Source organism: Littorina saxatilis, linkage group LG9 (genome assembly GCF_037325665.1).
Source record: "Littorina saxatilis isolate snail1 linkage group LG9, US_GU_Lsax_2.0, whole genome shotgun sequence".
NCBI classification, from domain to species: Eukaryota; Metazoa; Mollusca; class Gastropoda; order Littorinimorpha; family Littorinidae; genus Littorina; species Littorina saxatilis.
Window position 1 is genome coordinate 58,440,424 of NC_090253.1, and position 27,701 is coordinate 58,468,124.

Here is a 27,701-nt window from a genome sequence, read left to right on the forward strand (position 1 = left end):
ATCGTCGTCGTCGTCGTCATCGTCGTCGTTGTCAGAGGTTATTTCTAAAGATTTCATTGATAGTCTTTGTTCTCGTCACCAAGACTTGCAAAGAACAAGCTTGGAACAGCAAGAGTTCCAAGAACAAGATTAGAACAACTCATTACATCATTACCAGTACGTCATTTGTATTTAGAACACACTTTAGAAAAAAACTCTTCAGCTACAAACCAGTCACCCTCCCATGGCGGAGGTGTTTGTCTAAACCACTTACTGAAATGTTTTGAGGTTTAATGACCATACACATGTTGAACCGGTGAGTGTCTTCCGCTGCATAATTCGCAAATAACTATTTTATTAAAGTCCGCTTGAAACGCTCAAAGATGAAATTCCATGTTAAAAAGTGACAAAAGTTTCACATTTTCCCGTTGTAACAGCTTCCGATGATATTATATGAAAATTCTGATCCTCTGAGAGGATTCCCCGAAACAAAATCAGTTTGTACGCCTAATTTTAATAGAATTGTCCAAACAGTGTCGCTAATATTGTGCTAAAAGATGAATTCTAGAACAATGTCCAGACAGACACCACTTGGCAAAAAAATGTTCAGTGCTGGGAGATGAAAAAAAAAACTACCTCGCTACGCGCGGGCTTCTTCGCCCGCGCTCCGCTTGGATTAAGTAGATGTGTACTGCCGGGCAGTACATACCCCAAGCGAAGTCGTCCATCTGTGTGTACATGATTCTCTCTCTCTCTCTCTCTCTCTCTCTCTCTCTCTCTCTCTCTCTCTCTCTCTCTCTCTCTCTCTCTGTCTTAAAATGTGTCATCGATGACGTGTTTTCATACTTGCTAATGCGGCAGGCTAATCATGACGTCAAATTGAAACTTCTTGAAGTCTCTCAGAAAGGGACATGAAAACCATGTGGGGGTTACTGGTTTGGGCTGAAAAAAAACCCAACTCCACCTAAAATTCAAGCGCCTATGGGGCTGAATTATGCAGCATAAATTGTGAAACATCAGGATATCTCACACTTTCAATTCTGCCATCATGTCAAATCTGACAACAAACCTACCCACAAAATGTCATAAATATCGGTGTAGAATTGAGACTTAACGGTTTTTAACTGCCAAAAATAAGTTTTTTTGACTGGAATAGTTTGTCTTGAAATTCAGTTTGGGACAACGGACCCACCCACTAAATTTCATAAAGATAGGTGAACATTTAAATGTAACGGTTTTTAACTGCCAAAATTATGTTTTTCTTCTGGAAAAGTATGGAGTGAAAATCAGTTGGGGACAACGAACCTACCCACAAAATTTCATAAATATCGATGAAGAATTGAGATTTAACGGTTTTTAACTGCCAAAAATAAGGTTTTTTGTCTGGAAAAGTATGTCTTAAAATTCAGTTTGGGACAACGGACCCACCCACTAAATTTCATAAAGATAGGTGAAGAATAGAAATTTAACGTTTTTTAACTGCCAAAATTATGTCTTTCTTCTGGAAAAGTATAGAGTGAAAATCAGTTGGGGACAACGAACCTACCCACAAAATTTCATAAATATCGGTGAAGAATTGAAATTTAACGGTTTTTAACTGCCAAAATTATGTTTTTCTTCTGGAAAAGTATGGAGTGAAAATAAGTTGGGGACAACAAACCTACCTTTAAAATTTCATAAGAATCAGTGAAGAAATAGGATTTAACGATTTTTTAACGGCCTTTAAATCATTGGTGATGTCATCATAACCCAGTCGTTGTAGTTGTCGTCGTAGTTGTTGGTGTTGTTGTTGTCATGTTCGTTGTCGTGATTGTTGTTGTTCTCGTGTTGTTGTTTTTGTTGTTGTTGTTGTTGTTGTTGTTGTTGTTGTTGTTGTTGTTGTTGTTGTTGTCGTCGTCGTCGATGTCATTTGTTGTTGTTGTTGTTATCGTCGTCGTCGTCGTCATCGTCGTCGTTCAGGCATGAAAATTCTCCGTATTTTCCGTATTTTCCGTATTTTTGAAAAAAATAAACCGTATTTTTTTTTAATTTCCGTATTTTTCCTTTTTTTTTTTTTATTTTTTTTATTTTTATTTTATTTTATTTTCCTAGTCATAGTTATAGTAAAATAGTTTTGGGGCCATGTTTGAATCCAATTTTAAGGCTCAGATAGCCCCAGATTGCACCAAATTGCACCCTTGAAAAAAAAAATTTCCGGGGGAGCATGCCCCCGGACCCCCCTAGAAGTCTTGGCGCTTCGCGCCTGCGAAACTTGGCGCTACGCGCCTGCAAAACTTGGCGCTACGCGCCTTGGAATTTTTTTTTCAGTATTTTTTTTTTTTTCAGTTTTCATGCCTGGTCGTTGTCAGAGGTTATTTCTAAAGATTTCATTGATAGTCTTTGTTCTCGTCACCAAGACTTGCTAAGAACAAGCTTGGAACAGCAAGAGTTCCAAGAACAAGATTAGAACAACTCATTACATCATTACCAGTACGTCATTTGTATTTAGAACACACTTTAGAAAAAAACTCTTCAGCTACAAACCAGTCACCCTCACATGTCCGAGGTGTTTGTCTAAACCACTTACTGAAATGTTTTGAGGTTTAATGACCATACACATGTTGAACCGGTGAGTGTCTTCCGCTGCTTAATTCGCAAATAACTATTTTATTAAAGTCCGCTTGAAACGCTCAAAGATGAAATTCCATGTTAAAAAGTGACAAAAGTTTCACATTTTCCCGTTGTAACAGCTTCCGATGATATTATATGAAAATTCTGATCCTCTGAGAGGATTCCCCGAAACAAAATCAGTTTGTACGCCTAATTTTAATAGAATTGTCCAAACAGTGTCGCTAATATTGTGCTAAAAGATGAATTCTAGAACAATGTCCAGACAGACACCACTTGGCAAAAAAAATTTCAGTGCTGGGAGATGAAAAAAAAAACCTACCTCGCTTCGCGCGGGCTCCGCCCGCGCTCCGCTTGGATAAATAGCTTTTAGCTCCAGGCGCTTTACAATTTCATTCTAAAGCAAACTAGCAAAAATGTAACGGTCAAAGACTGCATACAGATAACTGAGACAAAACAACAACAAAAACACCAAGCAAACTGGGCTAACAGAAGATAGCCACACACACACACACACACACACACACACACACACACACACACACACACACACACACACACACACACACACACACATGCGTCTGCAATATGACGGTATTCTTCGTTGTAGGAGCTATTTATTTTTTATTTCTTCTCGAAAATTGTTTTGTTTTTCACTTTTTCTTAGCATATAACCACGTCATGTCCCAAATAGACACTAGTTCTGGGAACAGAAATTTTAAGGTAGCATAGCATAGCATTTTCACTTTTGTGTGTTTGATTTAAGGAATTTTATCACCGGCGCCATAGCTCAGTTGATTAGAGCGTCTGCCTAGTAAGCAGAAGGCCGAGGGTTCGAATCCCTCTGGTGCCTGTTATTTTCGTGTGATGCGTTACAACAAGCATTTTCTTGTGTTTGTTCTGAGAACAATGCGTCTGCACTATTACTGTATTCTTACTTTTGAAAGCAAACCTTTTATTTTTTTTTCTAATTAAAAAATGTTATGTTTTGGCTTTTACTTGTATGTGTGTGATTCCTAAGAAGTCCACCGGCGCCATAGCTCAGTTGGTTAGAGCGTCTGCCTAGTAAGCAGAAGGTCGAGGGTTCGAATCCCTCTGGTGCCTGTTATTTATTTTATTTGATAGTTCGATTTCTGTCATTTTGGTGTGACATGTGATGCGTTACAACTAGCTATTTCATTTTTATTTCTTCTGCGACCAATGCGGTCTCCTTTGTGTGAGCTAACAATTTTTATTTCTATGTAAAACGTGTTTTGTTGTAGTTACTTTTTGTGTATGATTTTTTTGTTGTTAGCCGGGCAGTTCGGCTCGCTGTGTGTAGCAAAATAAATATGATGTAGATATTTTGAAATTACTGTGTCAGTGCTATCCTTTTACTGAGAAGTTCGTTTTTTTAAAGTTTTACTCACCGTTCTCTTCTTCTTTTGTTGTACGTGTTATTCTTATTGAGGGAGGGGTGGGGGTGGTGGTGGTGGGTGTGATCATGCAGTCTGACGTCGTTGGTAAGATTTTCATTGACAGTGTTTGCCGTTTGATAGTCTCTTGTGATCGTTTGGTCGTTATTTCTGCTCTCACAGTATACGTCATTGCCCCTAAAACACTTCTTGAACGGACGCAATGACAGGCAGACGGACGGACGGACGGACGGACGGACGGACGGACAGACGGACAGTCAGCCAGCCAGCCAGACATACAAGATAGACAGATAGAATAGATAGACAGATCAACAGACTTATAGACGGACCAAGACCGAAGCAGACAAACATTCAGACACACACACAGACATAGGAACACCCAGACACAGACACATACACACGCATCTACACATGTACACACACAAAACAGACACACGCACGCATGAATGCACACGCACGCACGCACGCACGCACGCACACACACACACACACACGCACACACACACACACACACACACGCACACACACACACACGCACACACACACACACACACACACACACACACACACACACACACACACACACAGAAGAAATAATTATGCTATCACAATAGAACAGTATACTCATATGATTCTTTCATTTCTTTGATCGTTACACATTTCGACGGGCAGACACCTACACTTGTACTGTACAAACAAAAACATGTTCACAGACGATCAAATAGTAGGTAAACAGACCAACGGCCACCTTCTTGCTTTTGTGAAGATCACGAAACTCACACTTACCTTTTCAGCCACACGCTTACGGCAAAAGAGGAAGTGATATATACTGTCTTATTGTTCGTTGTCACGCTCGCAACACAAGTGAAAGTTCAGTAGATAGATATTTTACACCGATAACTTAAACAGCCCCCCTATCCCCTCTTTCATCTCATCACCCCCCCCCTACCCCACCCCTCGCCAATCCCGCCTATCGTTTGGTGAATAGCCTCAGCGTTTTGCTTCTTCTTCTTCTTTTTCTTTTTCTTCTTCTTCTTTTTTTTCTTCTTCTTCTTCTTTTTCTTTTTCTTCTTCTTCTTTTCAATCATCATCTTCTTTTTTTTGCTTTTAAATGTACCGCGGCGCCCCCACCCCCCCGCCCCCGCCCCGCCCTGCCCTCAATTACGAACCCTTCTGTACTTTATTGACCTTGTTTTTTGAGATTTTCTCTTCATAATCTCTGTATCTACATTTCAAAACAACCTCATTTTTAAGACCTGGTTGCCTCACATTTTGGGGAGGTTTTAAAAGGAGGTTCCACTGTCCGATCCTTCCCGTGTAAGGGACATTTCCTATCAGGACAAACTTGTCATAAGAACATGCTTTCACTCAGACACTCAGATCTTTTTCTTTCTTTATTTGGTGTTTAACGTCGTTTTCAACCACGAAGGTTATATCGCGATGAGGAAAGGGGGAAGATGGGATAGAGCCACTTGTCAATTGTTTCTTGTTCACAAAAGCACTAATCAAAAATTTGCTCCAGGGGCTTGCAACGTAGTACTTCTTCTTCTTCTTCTTCGTTCGTGGGCTGAAACTCCCACGTACACTCATGTTTTTTTTTGCACGGGTGGAATTTTACGTGTATGACCGTTTTTTACCCCGCCATTTAGGCAGCCATACGCCGTTTTCGGAGAAAGCATGCTGGGTATTTTCGTGTTTCTATAACCCACCGAACTCTGACATGGATTACAGGATCTTTTTCGTGCGCACTTGGTCTTGTGCTTGCGTGTACACACGGGGGTGTTCGGACACCGAGGAGAGTCTGCACACAAAGTTGACTCTGAGAAATAAATCTCTCGCCGAACGTGGGGACGAACTCACGCTGACAGCGTCCAACTGGATACAAATCCAGCGCGCTACACACTCAGATCACTCTGGTGCCTGTTTGTATTTGATTTGATAGTTTGATGCGTTGTGTTACAAGCCACTATCTTCTTTTGTCTTCTCCGAGCAACGCGTCTGCACTATGCCTTCTCCTCTGTAAGAGGTAACAATTTGATATTTCTATTTAAAACAAAAAATGGGTTGATTTTACTAGTGTGTGTGACTTTTGATTGTCCACCGGCGCCATAGCTCAGTTGGTTAGAGCGTCTGCCTAGTAAGCAGAAGGCCGAGGGTTCGAATCCCTCTGGTGCCTGTTTTTTTAATTTTGTCTGATAGTTTTATGCGTTGTGTTACAAGCCACTATTTACACCCCCGGTATAGGGGTGTGTTTAGGATTCGGTCGATGTGTTTGTTTGTTTGTTTGTTTGTTTGTGTGTTTGTGTTCGCATATAGATCTTAAGAATGAACGGACCGATCGTCACCAAACTTGGTGAACAGGTTCTATACATTCCTTAGACGGTCCTTACAAAAATTGGGACCAGTCAAACACACGGTTAGGGAGTTATTGGTGGATTAAGATTCCACAAGGACTTATAGAGGGACATATTAATGGTCACAGGGAAATAACCTTCTGAGTTGGTGGCAGTGAGAATGGTTATTTCCCTTTGACCAACGGGGGTGTTTTTCCTACCTCGGAGGAATTTCTTGTTTCTTTTGTCTTCTCCGAGCAACGCGTCTGCACTATGCCTTCTCCTTTGTAAGAGCTAACAATTTAATATTTATATTTAAAACAAAACCATTATTCGGTTTTACCTGTGTGTGTGGCTTTTGAATTGTCCACCGGCGCCATAGCTCAGTTGGTTAGAGCGTCTGCCTAGTAAGCAGAAGGTCTGGGGTTCGAATACCTCTGGTGCATGTTATTTTTTTGTGCGTGATAGTGTGATGCGTTCCAACAAGCTAGTGTTTTTGTTTGTTTTGCGAACAATAGGTCTACACTATGACTGTCATCTTCCTTTTGATAGCAAATCAGTTTTGTGATTTCTAATCTAAAATGTTATGTTTTGGCTTTTACTTGTATGTGTGTGATTCATTTTACGTCCATCGGCGCCATAGCTCAGTTGGTTAGAGCGTCTGCCTAGTAAGCAGAAGGTCGAGGGTTCGAATCCCTCTGGTGCCTTTTACTTTTTTTTATTTGATAGTTTGATGCCTGTCATTTTGGTGTGATAGTGTGATGCGTTACAACTAGAGCTACTTTAATTGTTTTTCTTCTGCGAGCAATGCGTTCTCTTTTGCGAGAGCTGACATGCTTTATTTCTTTTTAAAATGTGTCATAAGAACACCCTTTCACTCAGACAGGTACCGTGCGTGCCGCGTGCGTCTCTATGGAAAGCCGTTTGGCTCATAACCATTACATGTGTAATAAATCATAAATACACGTGTAATAAATTATTAATACACGTGTATTTATTTCTTATTGCCCGTGCAATTTATCTTTTTTCTGATGCTATGGAATAGCATAATGATTAAATACACGTGTAATAAATATTTCATACACGTGTAAGAAATGATTAAATACACGTGACGGTGTAATAAATATTTCATGCACGTGTAAGAAATGTTTATTACGCGTGTATTTAATCATTTCGTACACGTGTATGACATTTTTATTACACGTGTATTAATCATTAATTACACGTGTATTAATTATTAATTACACGTGTACTTATCATTTTTTACACGTGTAATGGTTATGAGCCAAACGGCTTTCCATACATCTCTGCCTGGGTGCGTCTTTGAGCGCTCGCGTATAGCACTGAGAAAGCTAGCCTGTGACAGCATATCACTTCCTTCTACAGTATCGCTTGCCACAGTTGTGAGGTTTAATTGTTCGCCAAGGATTCTAGGTCTTGGCCACACGTTGGCTAATCCCTCTTAATGTGCGGTGGGGCGTAAAACGGGTGTTAACAATCCCGACGATAAGCCGATCTGTTACGGGGAGAAGAAAGAAGACTGTTTCTCATTACAGCAGGTGTTTTTGTTCCTCCTCAGGAGAAACGCTATAAACTTGACTGTAAGCAGATCTGGTGTGACGAGAGAAAAGAAAGTATTCCTCGTTAGAAAACTCTTTTGAACAAAATGAATGGTTTACATTTTTTTTTTTAGACATTGAGAGGGGTGTGATTTGTGTACCCTAAGTGCGAACTTGCTTCGGTCCCGGATAGCCGTATAGCTTGTAGGGGCGATACAAAACAAACAACCAACCAACCAACGTCTAGTGGGAACGCTGCACTAACAAATTTGTTATATATATCAATGGTTTTTACATTTAGTCAAGTTTTAACGTAGAGGGGGGAATCGAGACGAGGGTCGTGGTGTATGTGCGTGTGTGTGTGTGTGTGTGTCTCTGTGTGTGTGTAGAGCGATTCAGACTAAACTACTGGACCGATCTTTATGAAATTTGACATGAGAGTTCCTGGGAATGATATCCCCGGATTTTTTTTCCATTTTTTCGATAAATACTTTTGATGACGTCATATCCGGCTTTTTGTAAAACTTGAGGCGGCACTGTCAAACCCTCATTTTTCAATCAAATTGATTGAAAGTTTGGCAAAGCAATCTTCGACGAAGGCCGGACTTTGGTATTGCATTTTAGCTTGGTGGCCTAAAAACTAATGAATGAGTTTGGTCATTAAAAATTGGAAACTTGTAATAAAGTAATGTTTTTATCAAACGATCCAAACATAATTTCATCTTATTTGTTGTCATTTGCTGATTCCAAAAACATATACATATGTTATATTTGGATTACAAACAAGCTGTGAAAATTAAAAATATGAAAATGATGATTACAATTAATTTTCCGAAATCGATTAAAAACAATTTCATCTTATTCCTTGTCGGTTCCTGATTCCAAAACCATATAGATATGATATGTTTGGATTAAAAACAAACTCAGTAAGCTAAAAAGAATAGACATACAGAAAAGCGTGTTATCCTGCTCAGCGCGACCACTACCGCACTATTCTGCATAGCTTGTCGATTTCACTGCCTTTGCCACGAGCGGTGGACTGACGAAACTACGAGTATGTGGTCTTGGTGAAAAAAGCAGTGCGTTCAGTTTTATTCTGTGAGTTCGACAGCTTGACTAAATGTTGTTATTTCGCCTTACGCGACTTGTTTTTCTTTTACGAAGACTTTTCGTCAACTTGTAGGATACAGCAACTTATATTTCGACACACACAGCCCATACAGTATTAGCAAATCAACCGCACACTGAACTTGACCAATGCAATCCAATGCATAAATGCTACATTCTGGGACGTTTTTTGTGTTCTTGACCCACATGTCAGTAACAGCTGAACAAAAACATGTGCATCATCACATTGCTGGTCCGAACATGAATGTCAAGTTAAATACAATCTTTATTCAATCAACGTAATCATATGCAAAAGAAAATTGAATTCTGGGATGTTCTCGGCTTCCCATATCCTCATTTCCAGCTCTATTGAACAAAAACAAAACAAGATTGAAAATCCGAGGGAAAATGCATGCACTGTGGTTACTTCTATACTTTAAAGTACTCGCTCAAAGATTTAAAATTGTGAGGACTTAACATCTCAAACTAGATCAAATTCAAGGCCCCTTTAATATCAAAATCAACGGGGAAAAAAGAAAAGAAAAAAAGACGTTCCTTTCTTTACAGTTCTGTTCAGTCACACGCACGCGTAGAATTAATTATCTCGTTCCGTTAGACGACATGCACGACATTTGTGTTCAGTTCGACAACCAACAAGATTAATTGCAGTCTAACAACTAAACGGCGAGTTCCAATGTACCAGAGATATTAGATAACACACGCACCCGTGTGCAAATATTTTCTCAGCACTTTCGTATTTTTCAATCCCACAATGCACCAGTGTGAGTCGCTTGCGCGCTGTTTGAAGCCCCCTAAGTCAACACTCAAAAGAGGAGGGAGAGCGCAAGTTACATATTCTTCAAGTATCGTCTGTCTTTGAAGGAAATAAGAGAGGAAGGGTATTCGTCTTCTTTTAATTGTATACAAATAAATCTAAACGCCCTCTTTATGCTAATCAACTGTTGATTAACTCACAAGTGGTATTGGCCTCTCTCCTCCTCTCTCTCTTTCTCTCTGTTTCCCTCCTTCTTTGTCTCCCTTTCTATCTGTCTGTCTCTGTCTCTCTCTCCGTCCCTCCCCCCCTCTCTCTCTCCGTCCGTCCGTCCCTCTTTCTGTCTCTGTCTCTCTCTGTTTCACTCCTTTTCTGTCTCTCTTTCTATCTGTCTGTCTGTCTGTCTCTCTCTGTCTCTCTCTCTCTCGCGTTTCTCTCTAACTCGTTTTCTGCCTGTCTGTCTGTCTGTCTGTCTGTCTCTCTCTCTCTCTCTTTGTATTTTTCTCTGCGTCTGCCTGTGTCTATCTCTGTGTGTTTGTTCATCCCTCTCTGTCTCTGTCTCTCTCTTACAGTCAAAATGACTGACACAAACAGACAGGCAGATAGAGGTTCATGTAGCCAACATATAGCGATACAAACGAACAGACAGAGGTACCCACAGAGGTAGTCACAGCCATACAGACAGGCAGATAGAGGTTCATGTAGCCAACATATAGCGATACAAACGAACAGACAGAGGTACCCACAGAGGTAGTCACAGTCAGACACACAGGCAGATAGAGGTTCATGTACATATAGCGATACAAACGTACAGACAGAGGTACCCACAGAGGTAGTCACAGCCATACAGACAGGCAGATAGAGGTTCATGTAGCCAACATATAGCGATACAAACGTACAGACAGAGGTACCCACAGAGGTAGTCACAGCCATACAGACAGGCAGATAGAGGTTCATGTAGCCAACATATAGCGATACAAACGTACAGACAGAGGTACACACAGAGGTAGTCACAGCCATACAGACAGGCAGATAGAGGTTCATGTAGCCAACATATAGCGATACAAACGTACGTACAGACAGAGGTACCCACAGAGGTAGTCACAGTCATACAGACAGGCAGATAGAGGTTCATGTACATATAGCGATACAAAACGAACAGACAGAGGTACCCACAGAGGTAGTCACAGTCAGACACACAGGCAGATAGAGGTTCATGTACATATAGCGATACAAACGAACAGACAGAAGTACACACTGACGGTTCGTACATGCGTTGATGTTTGTTGACAATTGTCAGAGAGGGAACGGGGCAGTTGTTTGGGGGGCCATTGTCCTAGGGGGGGCAATTATCCGAGGCGGGGCAGTTGTTTGGGGGCAGTTGTCACAGACAGACAGACGGACAGACAGACGGACAGATTAACGGACGGACAAAAACCTCGACAGAACGACAACAGATAGACATAGATATACACGCGAGAATAACGGTTAAAGTTAAACCGAAACGAACAACTGGCACAAAAGGTATACTACATGTACAACCACAAGGTTTTGTAGGTCTCTTCTAGGACAACACTTTAGAAGCACCTGAGTACTACCACAGATAGCAATAACCTCAAGTGCTACTTCACTTTCATGTAAAGACTCACATGAATATGCTGCATGGTATCACCATTAAGAAAGTTCAGTGTCCTTTTTTCGTTCCTAAAATTATGGCTCTGCCTCGCGGAATTCCGTCATTGAATTGAACCAACCCCTTTGAGTCTTTACGAGTAAACCAAGCATTAACATTTATTGCTGTTTTATTGATACGAACACTGTCAAATCATAAGCTCTTTTTCTATTCGTGCTCTTAGAGCGGCGAAGCTTTACTGAGCGGTATTTTCTTTAATGCGGCATACATATATTTGAATGAACTTACACAAAATTGAAGTGTATTGGCGAGGCGGAGGAAGGGGGGAGGGGTAGCGGAAGGGGAAGGGGGTAGTGATGGTGAAAGTTATGGTTCTTTTCAATTCATCGGGCGTTGCGCTGAATCTTGTGTATGCATCAGTGAAGGCCACCAAGTTACTTCTATCATTGCAAGTATTTGTTAATGTGATTTTTTTCGCTATTTGCATTATGATATTACCACTTGTCTACAGAACATTGAGTGTAAATGATGCTTGCAAACAAATGACTGTCTGCATGTATTTATGATTCGCGATTATAAACAACAGCGTTTAGCACTAGTCTTTCGGATGAGACGAAAAACCGAGGTCCCTTCGTGTACACTACATTGGGGTGTGCACGTTAAAGATCCCACGATTGACAAAAGGGTCTTTCCTGGCAAAATTGTATAGGCATAGATAAAAATGTCCATCAAATACCCGTGGGACTTGGAATTAAGTAAAAATAAATTCCATCTCACACGGCATTAAGTCTCAGGAAACATGAATACACGCATGCAGGGGAAAAAAAATATGGGTAGCGCCGTATGTATGGCAGCTCGCTTTCCCCAGGGAGAAAGCAGCCCGAATTTCCATGAGGGTAACCTCACTGGACTATAAATCTTATCCAATCCAATCCAATCCAACATGAATATTTTGATATTCGTCCTAGTTGAGAGAAGCTACCTTGTCATGTGCAAGCCTTTGGACAGATCTGCATTGGTTTACATGATCGCTTACAGAAGTATGTAACTGAAACTATGCCAAAACTAGGCCTATGTATCGTTTATAATTTGTAGAACGTGTTCATAAGCAGTCTGCTTGTTATCGTTCTATAACTATGTTGTTTTTGTTAAACGATTGTGTATATGAAACAGAATAAAACACGCTTAAACGTTAACCAAACTATGTCTTGCTTTTCGTTGAACTCTATCGGGTTTCTTCTTTTTCTCGATCGCTCAGGCAGGGACTCCGGAACTTCTGATGAAGTCTGCAGTACAGCGAAGACTCCGCAGGGTGCCGAAGATCTTCTCCTGAACTGGTGTGTCCGCAGGCCATGTTTCTGCTGGTAGTTCTGGTGGATTGGACATTGTTGGAGTAGGTGTTCCACTGTCATGTCTGCGATGCCACAGTGACATACAGGCGTGTCCCCAATGTGGAGTTTTATCGGGTTTTAAGTCAGCGACAATAATCTCACGCGCAGCGGTCTAGCTCTAGGGGCGTTCACGGTCAATGATCCCGGACAATGGGACAAAAGGATGAGACAGACTTCCCGCAGCGATGGGACACGGCCACAAAATGACTTCAGGATCGGGTTGCTCCATCTCAGCGTGTCGTCTGCTTTTCTTCTCCCCTTTTGTCTTTTTTTTTTACCCCCACTGTTGGTTCACGCATATACATAATTATATGTAAGTCAGTTACAATGAAGCCCCCTTTGAGACCTTTAAGTCAGAGAAAAATATCAGGTCTGAAAGAGGTGGGAGTCTTAAAATGGAGGGAAATTAACAGAGTTTATTGGTATAGGACCAAAATGTGGGGAGCACTGGAGGACCTGGAAAGAACGTCCATGTTCAAGGCATCCTCCAGACTCCGAGTCTGACACAACCGTCGTACGAAGAAGAAGAAGAAGAAGTTTATTGGTATAAAAGCTGAATAAATGTGATCTTAAACGAGAAGGAGGTGGGAATCTTAAAATGGAGGGAAATTAACAGAGTTTATTGGTATACAAGCTGAATAAATGTGATCTTAAAACAGGAGGGTGTGGGAGTCTTAAAATGGAGGGAAATTAACAGAGTTTATTGGTATACAAGCTGAATAAATGTGATCTTAAAACAGGAGGTGGGAGTCTTAAAATGGAGGGAAATTAACAGAGTTTATTGGTATACAAGCTGAATAAATGTGATCTTAAAACAGGAGGTGGGAGTCTTAAAATGGAGGGAAATTAACAGAGTTTATTGGTATACAAGCTGAATAAATGTGATCCTAAAACAGGGGGTGGGAGTCTTAAAATGGAGGGAAATTAACAGAGTTCATTGGTATACAAGCTGAATAAATGTGATCTTAAAACAGGAGGTGGGAGTCTTAAAATGGAGGGAAATTAACAGTCTATTGGTATACAAGCTGAATAAATGTGATCTTAAAACAGGAGGGGGTGTGAGTCTAAAAAGTGGGGTCTTATTCTGCCTTTGCAAGGAAAGCGAACGTCACGCCGCCTTATATTTTTCAAAACGAAATATAGCCGTCATACTTGGTCGCACTTCGCCGTAAAGCTGGATAGCTATAGATTACTGACGCACGAGGGGTCCAAGTCGACCATAAGTGGGTGCATTCCCTGTAGGTGAACACACTGTTTGCGTTTTTTCTATACACAGGGATTGCACCCGGTTGCATTTCCTATTGGAAACTACTACACCGCACAATCTTGCGCCAAGCGCGTAACTCGATCCGCGTTGTCCCCATAATAGAAGTCGACATCCAAAATGGAGTTCGACAGGAGGATGGATTTTCTCATTTCTTCAATCAAAAGATATATTACTTGGGGCCCATCTACTTCTTGATATTTTGTTGTGTTTTTCGTTCTCGTTTTTACATTTAGTCAAGTTTTGACTAAATGTTTTAACATAGAGGGGGGAATCGAGACGAGGGTCGTGGTGTATGTGTGTCTGTGTGTCTGTGTGTCTGTCTGTGTGTGTGTGTGTGTGTGTGTGTGTGTGTGTGTGTGTGTGTGTGTGTCTGTGCGTGTGTGTGTAGAGCGATTCAGAGTAAACTACTGGACCGATCTTTATGAAATTTTACATGAGAGTTCCTGGGTATGATATCCCCAGACTTTTTTTCATTTTGTTGAGAAATGTCTTTTATGACGTCATATCCGGCTTTTTGTAAAAGTTGAGGCGGCACTGTCACACCTTCATTTTCCAATCAAATTGACCAAGCAATCTTAGACGAAGGCCGGACTTCGGTATTGCAATTCAGCATGGAGGCTTAAAAATTAATTGATGACTTTGGTCATTAAAAATGTGAAAATTGCAATTACATTTTTTTTTATAAAACGATCCAAAATTACTTTTATTTTATTATATAAATATGTTATATTTGGATTAAAAACAAGCTCTGAAAATTAAATATATAAAAATTATGATCAAAATCAAATTTTCGAAATCAATTTAAAAACCCTTTCATCTTATTCCTTGTCGGTTCCTGATTCCAAAAACATATAGATATGATTGGATTAAAAACACGCTCAGAAAGTTACAACGAAGAGAGGTACAGTAAAGCGTGCTATATGCAGCACAGCGCAACCGTTACCGCGCTAAACAGGCTCGTCACTTTCACTGCCTTTTGCACTAGCGGCGGACTACGGTCATTGTGAAAAAATGCAGTGCGTTCAGTTTCATTCTGTGAGTTCCACAGCTTGACTAAATGTAGTAATTTCGCCTTCCGCGACTTGTTTTCGTTTTTACATTTAGTCAAGTTTTGACTAAATGTTTTAACATAGAGGGGGAATCGAGACAAGGGTCGTGGTGTATGTGTGTGTGTGTGTGTGTGTGTGTGTGTGTGTGTGTGTGTGTGTGTGTGTGTGTGTGTGTGTGTGTGTGTGTGTGTGTGTGTGTAGAGCGATTCAGACTAAACTACTGGACCGATCTTTATGAAATTTGACATGAGAGTTCCTGGGAATGATATCCCCGGACGTTTTTTTCTTTTTTTTCAATAAATACCTTTGATGACGTCATATCCGGCTTTTTGTAAAAGTTGAGGCGGCACTGTCACACCCTCATTTTTCAATCAAATTGATTGAAATTTTGGCAAAGCAATCTTCGACAAAGGCCAAACTTTGGTATTGCATTTCAGCTTGGTGGCTTAAAAACTAATGAATGAGTTTGGTCATTAAAATCGGAAACTTGTAATTAAAATTATATTTTTATTAAACGACCAAAAAACATTTTCATCTTATTCTTCGTCATTTTCTGATTCCAAAAACATATACATATGTTATATTTGGATTACAAACAAGCTCTGAAAATGATTAAAATTAATTTTCCGAAATCGATTTAAAAACAATTTCATCTTATTCCTTGTTGGTCCCTGATTCCAATAACATATAGATATGATATGTTTGGATTAAAAACAAACTCGGTAAGCTAAAAAGAATAGACATACAGAAAAGAGTGTTATCCTGCTCAGCGCGACCACTACCGCACTATTCTGCATGGCTTGTCGATTTCACTGCCTTTGCCACGAGCGGTGGACTGACGAAACTACGAGTATGTGGTCTTGATGAAAAAAGCAGTGCGTTCAGTTTCAATCTGTGAGTTCCACAGGTTGACGAAATGTTGTTATGTCGCCTTACGCGACTTGTTGGTATTGACACAGATTGTGTTCGATAATGGAAACAAAGGTTTCCTTATTTTTTCTTTTTTTCAAAAAAAAATTGTTGCGTTGGTCATTACGCGCCATGAAATTCAGGTATGATTATGTGAGCACTTACCATACGTTTTAAACTTCTTGTACTCCTTTGTAAACATGTTGTTATATTATCATGTGTGTGTTTATGAATAAAATATTGTTTAAACCAAAGAAAACGATAGAAAGATATCAAATTTTACCGATAAGGCAATGCATCACGTGACTTTCAGTGAGATCGGCAAAATGCTACAGGAAATGCACCCGGATGCATTCCCTGTCTACAGGACACACGCCTACATGAAGTGCACCTTCAGGGAATGCACTTGGTTTAAACAAGATTTTATTAAAGAAATACAGGGTGGCATGTATATGCGATACAGACATTTGTGACCACACAACAAGCTAAGCTAAGGGAATGCACTTACTTTTGGTCTACTTAGAACCTCAAAGGAACAGTTCACGTCCCAGCTGCAGTACAATGAAAAAAGGACAATCATCAAAAACAAGAGGAAAACCAGAGCGGAGAAAGATGACTACCTCCTGCTCCAACGTGAAGAACAAGTCGTCCTACTCAGACTCCGCACTGGACATAACAGACGAAACCATCATATGGCCACAACGCTGAAGCTAGTTCCCTCCCCCCCTATGTCCGTGTGACAAGAATCAGACAGCAGAGCACATCCTGCAGGCATGTCCATACCACAGTGCTCTGGGGGACACCATCTGGCCAGAGGAGACAGCGCTACAAAAGAAGCTATACGGCCCCAAAGAGGACTTGCAGAGGACAGCACGTTTCGCCCTGCAGTCCGGACTGACGATCTAGCAGCGAACGACAAGAAGAAGAAGAACCCTTCTTGCAGGCCAACACACGCGTTACCTCAGTCAACCAACCCTTTCCTTCCTTTCTCTCAATGTGCCTGTACCCGATTACTCTCTTTGCAAGTCCCTCCTTTAACTTGATTTAAAGCCCGAATTGAACTTTATATTTTAATGTTTACAGGTAACCAACAAACCCATACTCCCCCCCCTCCCTCCACCATTTTTTTCTTTCCCTCCGTACCTACTTTAAAGCTCTAATTTAACTTTACGCTTTAACTTGTACACCTAACCAACACACTCACTCATTCAGTCACCCCCCCCTATCTCTTTCTCCCTCATTCTTTTTTCCCTTCTCCCTTTCTCTCTCTCACCTCCCCCCCCTTTTTCTTTCTGACTATCTATCTAAGCATCGCTCTCCTTTATCTTTATTTCAAGTCCTTTTTTTACCTTACGCTTTAACTTGTAAGCTTACCAACGCACGCACTCACTCTCTCAACATTTCTCTTCCTTTCTCTCCCTTCTTTCCATTATATCTCCCCCTGCATCGTCCTACTTTTCACATCTACCATCAAATCGCACAGCACTTTTAAAACCCCCAGAGATCAAACAAGTCCCGGCGAAATTCAAAAGGTCTCCAACCTATCTATCCATCTCACAAAACACTCTTACCGGCTCATTAATTATAAACCAACGCCAGCAAAACGACGTCAAGTGGCAAGTTTGAAGTCACTGAACCGTGGCCAACAGTAGAACTACCACGAGCAAAAAGAATTCAGCAGACTGAAACCATCACCACGCGAGGTGTATGAAAGGAAACGCACAGTGCGATACCATCACAGGAGTATACATGTACTTTTGTTTCTTTGTTGAACGGTTTTCGTGCCTAGCTGACGTAGCGAGCGTGGGGTGGCCTTTAAGCTGTTGAGGCCGAGCCACAACATTAGACAGAATTGCTGGTTATAGGCATAGCATTACCACAACATTAGACAGAATTGCTGGTTATTGGCATGGCATTGCCACAACATTAGACAGAATTGCTGGTTATAGGCACAGCATTACCACAACATTAGACAGAATTGCTGGTTATTGGCATGGAATTACCACAACATTAGACAGAATTGCTGGTTATAGGCACAGCATTACAACAACATTAGACAGAATTGCTGGTTATTGGCATGGAATTACCACAACATTAGACAGAATTGCTGGTTATAGGCACAGCATTACCACAACAATAGACAGAATTGCTGGTTAATAGGCACAGCATTACCACAACATTAGACAGAATTGCTGGTTATAGGCATAGCATTACCACAACATTAGACAGAATTGCTGGTTATTGGCATGGCATTGCCACAACACCGCTCATGGTAGTATATCTACATTGACTTGAGTACAAGTGAAACACTTATAAGCGTGCTCTTTAGGGGTGGCCTCACTGTTGAGACCAAGTCACAACATTGAAAAGCAATGCGGATTATACGCATACTATCACCACAACACCACTCATTTTAGCACAACTGTCATTTACAAAAGCACAAGTGGAACATGTATTTGGGGTGCTCTTTGGGGTGCTCTTTCTGATGAAACCAAGTATTACTGTTGGAAAGCAATGCGGGTAATACGCATACTATCACCACAACACCACTCATTTTAGCACAACTGTCATCTACAAAAACACAAGTGGAACATTTATTAGCGTGCTCTTTGGGGTGCTCTTTGGCGTGCTCTTTAGGGGTGCTCTTTGGAGTGCTATTTGGGGTGCTATTTCTGATGAAAATAAATCACAATTTTGGAAACAATTGCTGGATTGGAACAATCGAAGACAGTTTCGAGTTATACGCATACCATCACCACAACACCGCTCATGTTAGCACATCTATTATAATTATGAGTTGTTCTTTGCTACTGGTGACAAGTGGGGGTCAGCTCACACGGACGCATTTTTCAATGCAGTCTAGGGGGAGAAACTGGTCACAAAGCACCCAGTACATGCCAGAGAGATGGGAGAATCGGCACAATCAAGGAAAATAGCAAAATCATCTAATAGATATGGAAATATAAAAAACAAGAAATTCCTCCGAGGTAGGAAAAACACCCCCGTTGGTCAAAGGGAAATAACCATTCTCACTGCCACCAACTGAGAAGGTTATTTCCCTTTGACCATTAATATGTGCCTCTGTAAGTCCTTGTAGAATCTTAATCCACCAATAACTCCCTAACCGTGTGTTTGACTGGTCCCAATTTTTGTAAGGACCGTCTCAGGAATGTATAGAACCTGTTCACCAAGTTTGGTGACGATCGGTCCGTTCATTCTTGAGATCTATATGCGAACACAAACAAACAAACAAACACATCGATGTCCCTCTATAAGTCCTTGTAGAATCTTAATCCACCAATAACTCCCTAACCGTGTGTTTGACTGGTCCCAATTTTTGTAAGGACCGTCTCAGGAATGTATAGAACCTGTTCACCAAGTTTGGTGACGATCGGTCCGTTCATTCTTGAGATCTATATGCGAACACAAACAAACAAACACATCGACCGAAACCTATACACACCCCTATACCGGGGGTCTAAAAACCCACCTAGAGATTTGAAATTTTGACCACTTTTCCCCCTTTCTGTCACCAGTACTGAAGAACAACTCATCAACAAGAGAATATGCTCTTTAGGGTTGGTCTTTCTCATGAAACCAAGCCATAGTATAATACATGTATTAACAAGAGGCGAAGCCTTCAAGGCTCACGTAAGAAATCAACAAAGAGTATCACAAACTCAATCACTCCGTCACACATACACACACACACAGTAAGCATAGGTGACACGGTGCAAGAGTGCGAGACACTTGGTCTAGATCTGTCTGTCTGTTGCCTACTACACGATCGACTGCCTGAGATGGCCAGATCGACACTGCGCTTTCGCCAGCGCTGAGCTTCCTCGCGCAGACACTGGAAACACGCTGTGCAGATTAACCTGTAGGAAATCTCCTTTGGTATCTTCTTGATCTATTTTTCTGGAGCTACGAAACCGAACAATGTAAAATCGTCTTCTCCGAATCGGCGAACTGCAGCTCGGTGATAACTGTATCTATACCACAATCCTTCACGCAATCTGACCTAACCTTGACCCCTGACCTGGTCTACATACCACACACGACACAAACCAGTCACCTGTTTTTATCCCCCCAAAACCCCCCACCACCCGTTTTGTTTGGATACACACTTTAACTGCATACGTGCCGACGAAATGTTGATCATTGCTACAATACTTTGAAGCTGTTGCTTAAATAATAACCAGGTAAAATTAGTATTTCGGTGTTCAGTCAAATGTTAAAGTTTCTACCACAGACATACATACATACATACATACGCACGCACGCACGCACGCACGCACGCACGCACAGACAGACACAAGTTAGCATCGCATAGGCTACACTTACGTGAGCCAAAAACGATTGCTGGATTGGAACAATTGGAAACGATTGCTGGATTGGAACAATTGGAAACGATTGCTGGATTGGAACAATTGGAAACGATTGCTGGATTGGAACAATTGGAAACAATTGCTGGATTGGAATAATTGGAAACGATTGCTGGATTGGAACAATTGGAAACAATTGCTGGATTGGAACAATTGGAAACGATTGCTGGATTGAAACAATTGGAAACGATTGCTGGATTGGAACAATTGACAACGATTTGTAGATTGGAACAATTGGAAACAATTGCTGGATTGGAACAATTGGAAACGATTGCTGGATTGAAACAATTGGAAACGATTGCTGGATTGGAACAATTGGAAACGATTGCTGGATTGGAACAATTGACAACGATTTGTAGATTGGAACCATTGGAAACGATTGCTGGATTGGAACAATTGACAACGATTTGTAGATTGGAACAATTGGAAACGATTGCTGGATTGGAACCATTGGAAACGATTGCTGGATTGGAACAATTGACAACGATTTGTAGATTGGAACCATTGGAAACGATTGCTGGATTGGAACAATTGGAAACGATTGCAGGTTATACGCATAGCATGACCACACCACCGCTCATGTACATGTATCAACACAATTATTGATCAACAGAAAGAAAACACGTGGAACATTTATAAGTGTGCTCTTGTGAGTTGGCATTTATGTTAAAACCAAGTTGGAAACAATTGTTGGTTTCAACAATCGAAAGTCCAAACGCTACTTAATTTTGGGGTCAGGGACAATTCTGTCATGCTACTATCTCCATTCCATGTAGCAAACACAGAACCATCTAATACACACCCAGGTTTAAACATACTACTGTCCCGTTTTCCAACAACTATAGATCCAATACAGATCAAACATTTACATATATCCAGACTCTTACATACGCTCAGCCTTATTCGAAGACTTTAGTGCAAAACCATCACAGGATCATTGCAAAATTGTCCAGTGTTTTTACATACGCTACGACTATTGTTCACTTGTAAATAATATAATTACAATATTGAATTGAGTGCATTTTAAGCTTGTTCGAAAGCTTAATGTTAATCTTCCCGACGAGGCCAAAAAAAAGCCAGTGTTTTTTGTGCAACGACAAACCCACATTTTGTCACTCCTGATGAGAAAGCTTTGTTTTTGACCTTTTAATCATAATAATAATAATTGTCAGTAAGTACTGGTGTCACATGACTGATGTGAACCAGTTGATTGGCTAATGGCGATGCGCTAAAACTGTTAGTGCACTCCAAGAGTGCGCTAACTTTTCCACAGAGCGTATTCTTCCGCCCTTTGCCAAAGCGAGACTGTACTCTCATCCTCAGAATTAATAAATGACATGTAGCTTATATTCTCCACAATAGCAAATGACCATAAATTTCCTGATTCTCAATCAAAGCAGAAGTGGTTATTTTCTGACAGATTGCATGTGCCTGTGCCACAGTTGCCACTGATCTAAAAATAGAACCCGCTGTGTCTAATTTTTCAGTTTCGATTTGCGAAGATTCTTCTCATAATTATGCCGTGCTAGTGGCATGTAGCTTATTATCCACATTACGAAATGATGAGTTAGTATACAATTCCCAGTAGCTAACAAAAAACACAAGTGTTATTCCGATAACATACTAGCTAGATCAGCATTTGGAATATACGTAGCAGACTACACTGAAATACGACTGCATCAGTTCAGTAAATGAATGGTTTCCGAATTATCATTTCAAGGCAAGCACAATCGGAATCGAAAACGTGTTGGTTTAGAACGTTCTTACCATATATATATAAGACTTATTACCAGCCTGCCTCATGCGTGCAGACTCAGTGCAACGTGACGAGCAATATTTGTTTTTGAAATGAGACTGCAGACGCAGTGGTTCGATTGCCATAGCCTAGCAGACGACATAAACCCCGCTCAGCAAATGAACATGTTGGGCAAATGTAAACGATAAAACGATGGGGATATAATACGTGTAGGGTTCAGAGCATTCTTACCGTTCATATTTAGTACCAGACTCCCCGATGAGTGAAGATACCACACGAGAAACATGCCACATTTATTTTGAAAATGTGCTAACCGTCGACCTTGGCTGATGGGGTCTATGTCGACTAAAAGAGTGAGATTCCCTGTAGGTGGAGTTCCTGTAGGGGGATTCCCTGTATACAGGGAATCCCACAGGGTGGAGTTTTTCAATAAAACTTGCAACCCATACTCGAATTTCTAAGAAATATAAAAAAAAAGATCGAAAAACATCACATTCTAGCGATGTCGCTAAGCATCACGTGACTTTCAGCGATATCAGAGAAACGCTACAGGAACTACACCCTGTGGTATTCCCTGTATACAGGGAATCCACCTAAAGGAACTCCACCTACAGGGAATCCCATTCTTTTGGTCGACATAGACCCCATCAGCTCGACCTTGGAGTTAGCCAATTCAAGGGGAGTCACTCTGCAGTCAAACCGTCGAAGCTTGACTGGAGGTTTCGAATCGCAAATAACTAAGAACACAGGCCTTTCTCCGAGTTCAAATGAGGTCTCTCTGTAAGATCATCACTGTTTAGCTTAACGCTACACTGGAATTTACCAACAGAAATTAAAACAAGAGTTTGCGTGTGACGAAAGCACGACACACTTGAGACAGCCCACACAAAAGTAGATCTTCCACGACCTGACCACACAGTCATGCCTATTCAAATGCGCGTTGCAAAATGTGCGTGTTGTATCTTCTTTTTTTCTCTGGCGGTACCGACAATATCGTTATTGAAACAATCCCAGTGCACTAAGGGATTTATAAAGCAAATCTCGAAAATAATTATTGAACTCAGCGCTATGCGCTTCGTTCAATAATGAATTTTCTCGATTTGCTCTATAAATCCCTTAGTGCACTGGGATGTCTCAATAACTTAAATAATAATGATGTTAATAATGATAATTGTCAGTAAGTACTGGTGTCATATGACTGATGTGAAACAGTTGATTTGTCTAATGGCAATGCTTTTAAAACTGTTAACAATCCCTGAGAGCGTATCCATGCGCCTGTGCCTCTTCTTTTGAGTTGAGAAGATTCTTCTCATCCTCCGTGTTAATAACATGTAGCTTATCGTCTCCACATTACCAAATGATGCTTGACCCTACATTTCCCCGCGGCTAAAAGTAGAAGTGTTTTTCTGACAGATTTTGAGCTAGTACATGCAGCATTTGGAAGTCGACTGATGTAAAAAGTTTTACTGCAGTAAATTCAGCTGCCCGGGCGGATGATGACAATATTCAGTAAAACAGAATAATGTCATCATCCGCCCAAGCAGCCGGTTTTACTGCAGTATTCTTCATATAAGTTTTACTGGAGTAAATCGTTTTGCTTGTTGTACGATTGACATGCGTGTGTTCCCCCTCTTTTAGTCACGGTGGTTTTACTGCAGTAAAACTCATTTCAGTTTTACTGCAGTAAAACCGAATAATGTCATCATCCGCCCAGGATGCAGGTAAATAACCACAAAGCGCAGATACTGTCAAAACAGTCTTTGACAGTTAATGCGTTTTCGATAACACGATTTGCATAACGATGAATAAACACCGATTGAATTAATGCACCCGCGTTCTATCGCCGATGTTTTGCCCCTGGAGAATGCCTCTGTTGGAAAATCCCATCAGTAACGATGCGGTGTCATCGTAAATATATCAACCAAGAATAATAAACGTAGTTCAGAACACATAGCATTCGGTCCATTTTTTTTGTTTAGAAATGATTGCCCGCTTTCTAGACCGCCCCAACAACATTTTGTACGACTTTCGCTTTTTTGAGACTTTGGTTTTTTTTTCTTCTGATTTTCTGTTCAAAACCTCAGAAAATGTAACTCCATTTCAAGACTCCCCCTTTTCAAGGCCTGATTTGCGTCAGTATGTGTGTGTGATTTGTGTGTGTATATTTGTGTGTGTGTGTGTGTGTGTGTGTGTGTGTGTGTGTGTGTGTGTGTGTGTGTGTGTGTGTGTGATTTGTGTGTGTATATTTGTGTGTGTGTGTGTGTGTGTACGTGTGTGTGTGTGCGTGTGTGTACGTGTGTGTGCGTGTGCGTATGAGTGTGTGTATGTGTGTGTGTGTGTGTGTGCGCGCGCATGCGTGTTTGTGTGTGTGTCACAGTGTGAGTGTGTGTGTGTGTGTGTGTGTGTGTGTGTGTGTGTGTGTGAGTACGTTTGCGCGTGTGTGTGACTCACCGTCCAATAATGTTGCAGACGACATGTCCATGACGAAGAAATAAAAGCGCACTTCCAGAAAGCAATTTTCAACCTGACACTTTCCCTCACTGTAACGTTACTGTGAGCATTTACACCTGTGATAAGAAGTATCACAGCAAATCACGCGCATCTCAATAAAACTGTTGTCACCCAAAGCACATCATGCTTGCTGATGGCCACAATGGAAAGAAACCACTAGCGTCATGCCGTACATTTTGATTGAGTAGATTAAAATAAAAGCCTAGGTTTTGAATACTATAATAGTAGCTATCACGCACATTCTAATTTTGATGGTAAAAACCCGAATATTAACAAGTAAAAACTTATATGACTCACCCGCAAGAGAAATAGCTATTCACGCACACTCTAGTTTTAATGGTAAAAACCCGGATGTTAACAAGTAAGAACTTACAAGACTCACCAGCAAGAGAAATAGCTATCACGCACATTCTAAGTTTGATGGTAAAAACCCGAATATTAACAAGTAAGAACTTATATGACTCACCCGCAAGAGAAATAGCTATCACGCGCACTCTAGTTTTAATGGTAAAAATCCGGATGTTAACAAGTAAGAACTTACAAGACTCACCCGCAAGAGAAATAACTATCACGCACACTCTAGTTTTGATGGTAAAATCCCGAATGTTAACAAGTAAGAACTTACAAGACTCACCCACAAGAGAAATAGCTTTCACGCACACTGTAATTCTGACGGCGAAAGGCCCAACGAGCAGGTAAAAGCTTACAGGACTCAACCGACAGAATAATACTAAACAAGAGAAGAATACAGCGTACCTGACATCCCTCGCGTGGCTGGGCTCGTTACCCCCATATCCATAATGCAACCTGTTTTCTGGCTGTTTGGCTTTTCCCGAGCTTTGAACGGCGCTTTGGGAGCGGAGTTGTGAGCCGTTATAAGCTGCCATTGATGTATAGCCGTGAGCAGAACAAAAACCTCGCTTGAACTCTTAGGATTCGTTAATGAAAAGCGACATAACGTCGTTCTATAAAAACAGGTTTTAATCTTATGAAAACAAGACTGCACGCACACCTGCACACCCACGCAAGCACCCACTCATACTAACACTCAGACTAACATGAACTGGTGTACGCACTCATACACACAGAAACAAGTATCCATGCACGCCCGCGCAGATACGCACGTACGCAAGCACTCACAGACGCACGCAAGCCCGGTCACACACACACACACACACACATACGCACGCACACACGCGCGGATTATCACGCACACACGCGCGGATTAACACACACACACACACACACACACACACACACACACACACGCACGCACACACGCGCGGATAAACACACGCACACACACACACACACATATACACACACAAACACACACACACACACACACACACACACACACACACACACACAGAGGAACAAGAAAGCGAACACAAAAAGAAGGAAGAAAAAAAGTTTCACAGCTGCACACATAAAGTAATGACATTTGGACGGTTGAATGGATGTATGATATTCTTGCTCTGAGCCCTTTATGGTGGCTGCGTTCTTCCCAATTAATTGGTTTCCCCAACAGGTAATTTACTGCAGGTACACGTACACAGCATTACCCGTTCTACAGTCAACAACAGGTGCATTGTCAATGATACATGCACTAGTCAGATATTCTAATCATTTAAGAGGGCCCCAAAGGGGGGGTATCATCACGATCACGGGAAGGGACATTTTAGCTTTCACGATCACAGTTACCTTGATTTTTGTTTTCACGATCACAAACACCTTGACGAATAGAGGATCATAGAGTGATACAGCTGTGAAAAATGTACGTTGAAAATAACAAGCTTTGCACTAATGCCCATCACGATCACGAAAACAAATCACGATCACGATCACGAGACTTGATTTTTTTTTTCATCACGGATCACGGGCAAAGTCCCATCACGATCACAGAAATGGAAATTTCGGCAATCACGGTCACAGAAAGGTCAAAAAACGCCAATCACGATCACGATTTTAAACCCTTTGGGGCCCTCATTTAATATGGTTTGAACACCTGCATCATATGTGTTCAGGTGAGTTCAGCTAAGTTCGTTTCACTTCAATAAAATGCATGAAAGCTAAGGCCTGGCGCTCACCTGTATAACTTCAGCAGGACAGACGACGCACTGCAGATTATTCCAGCCCGCTACACGTTGCGTGAAAGGAAAACAGGCCAAGTACTCGTCATAATCCCTATCGCAGCATCAATAATATGCAGTGCGTCGTCTGTGCCGCTGAAACTGCGCAGGTATATTCTCAATTCGCCGCTCAGCTATTTTGAAATGTCGCCTTCGCATTGAGTTGAACTTTTGTGTCCAAATAAAGCTTCGAGTGCTTCAAAGTTCACCCAGCGAGTAAACAACTGCTAGCAATGGAATGATAGAATAATGATTAAGAAAAACATCAAGAGCTTTAGTGTCTACAGTTTCGATATTATACATATATATACACTCTGTAGGTGTCACAGGACAGGTAGAAACAAGTCGCGTAAGGCGAAAATACAACATTTAGTCAAGTAGCTGTCGAACTCACAGAATGAAACTGAACGCAATGCAACGCAGCAAGACCGTATACTCGTAGCATCGTCAGTCCACCGCGCACGGCAAAGGCAGTGAAATTGACAAGAAGAGCGGGGTAGTACTTGCGCTGAGAAGGATAGCACGCTTTTCTGTACCTCTCTTCGTTTTAACTTTCTGAGCGTGTTTTTAATCCAAACATATCATATCTATATGTTTTTGGAATCAAGAACCGACAAGGAATAAGATGAAGGTGTTTTTAAATTGATTTGGACAATTTAATTTTGATAATAATTTTTATATTTTTAATTTTCAGAGCTTGTTTTTAATCCAAATATAACATATTTATATATTTTTGGAATCAGAAAATGATAAAGAATAAGATGTACGTAAATTTGGATCGTTTTATAAAAAAAATAATTTTTTTACAATTTTCAGATTTTTAATGACCAAACTCACTCATTAGTTTTTAAGCCACCAAGCTGAAATGCAATACCAAATCCCGGCCTTCGTCGAAG

The 27,701-nt window shown here is 41.0% G+C and overlaps 4 non-coding genes across 4 annotated transcripts; all 4 read left to right on the forward strand.

Moving 5' to 3' along the window:
- The first annotated feature begins 3,365 nt into the window (after positions 1 to 3,365).
- Trnat-agu (transfer RNA threonine (anticodon AGU)) lies at positions 3,366 to 3,439 on the forward strand. The gene has a single exon. It is a non-coding gene; the product is annotated as a tRNA-Thr (tRNA).
- Positions 3,440 to 3,616: 177 nt separating this feature from the next.
- Positions 3,617 to 3,690, forward strand: Trnat-agu (transfer RNA threonine (anticodon AGU)). Its single transcript has one exon. It is a non-coding gene; the product is annotated as a tRNA-Thr (tRNA).
- A 2,413-nt stretch (positions 3,691 to 6,103) lies between these two features.
- On the forward strand, positions 6,104 to 6,177 carry Trnat-agu (transfer RNA threonine (anticodon AGU)). Its single transcript has one exon. It is a non-coding gene; the product is annotated as a tRNA-Thr (tRNA).
- Positions 6,178 to 6,967: 790 nt separating this feature from the next.
- Positions 6,968 to 7,041, forward strand: Trnat-agu (transfer RNA threonine (anticodon AGU)). The gene has a single exon. It is a non-coding gene; the product is annotated as a tRNA-Thr (tRNA).
- Positions 7,042 to 27,701: the final 20,660 nt, after the last annotated feature.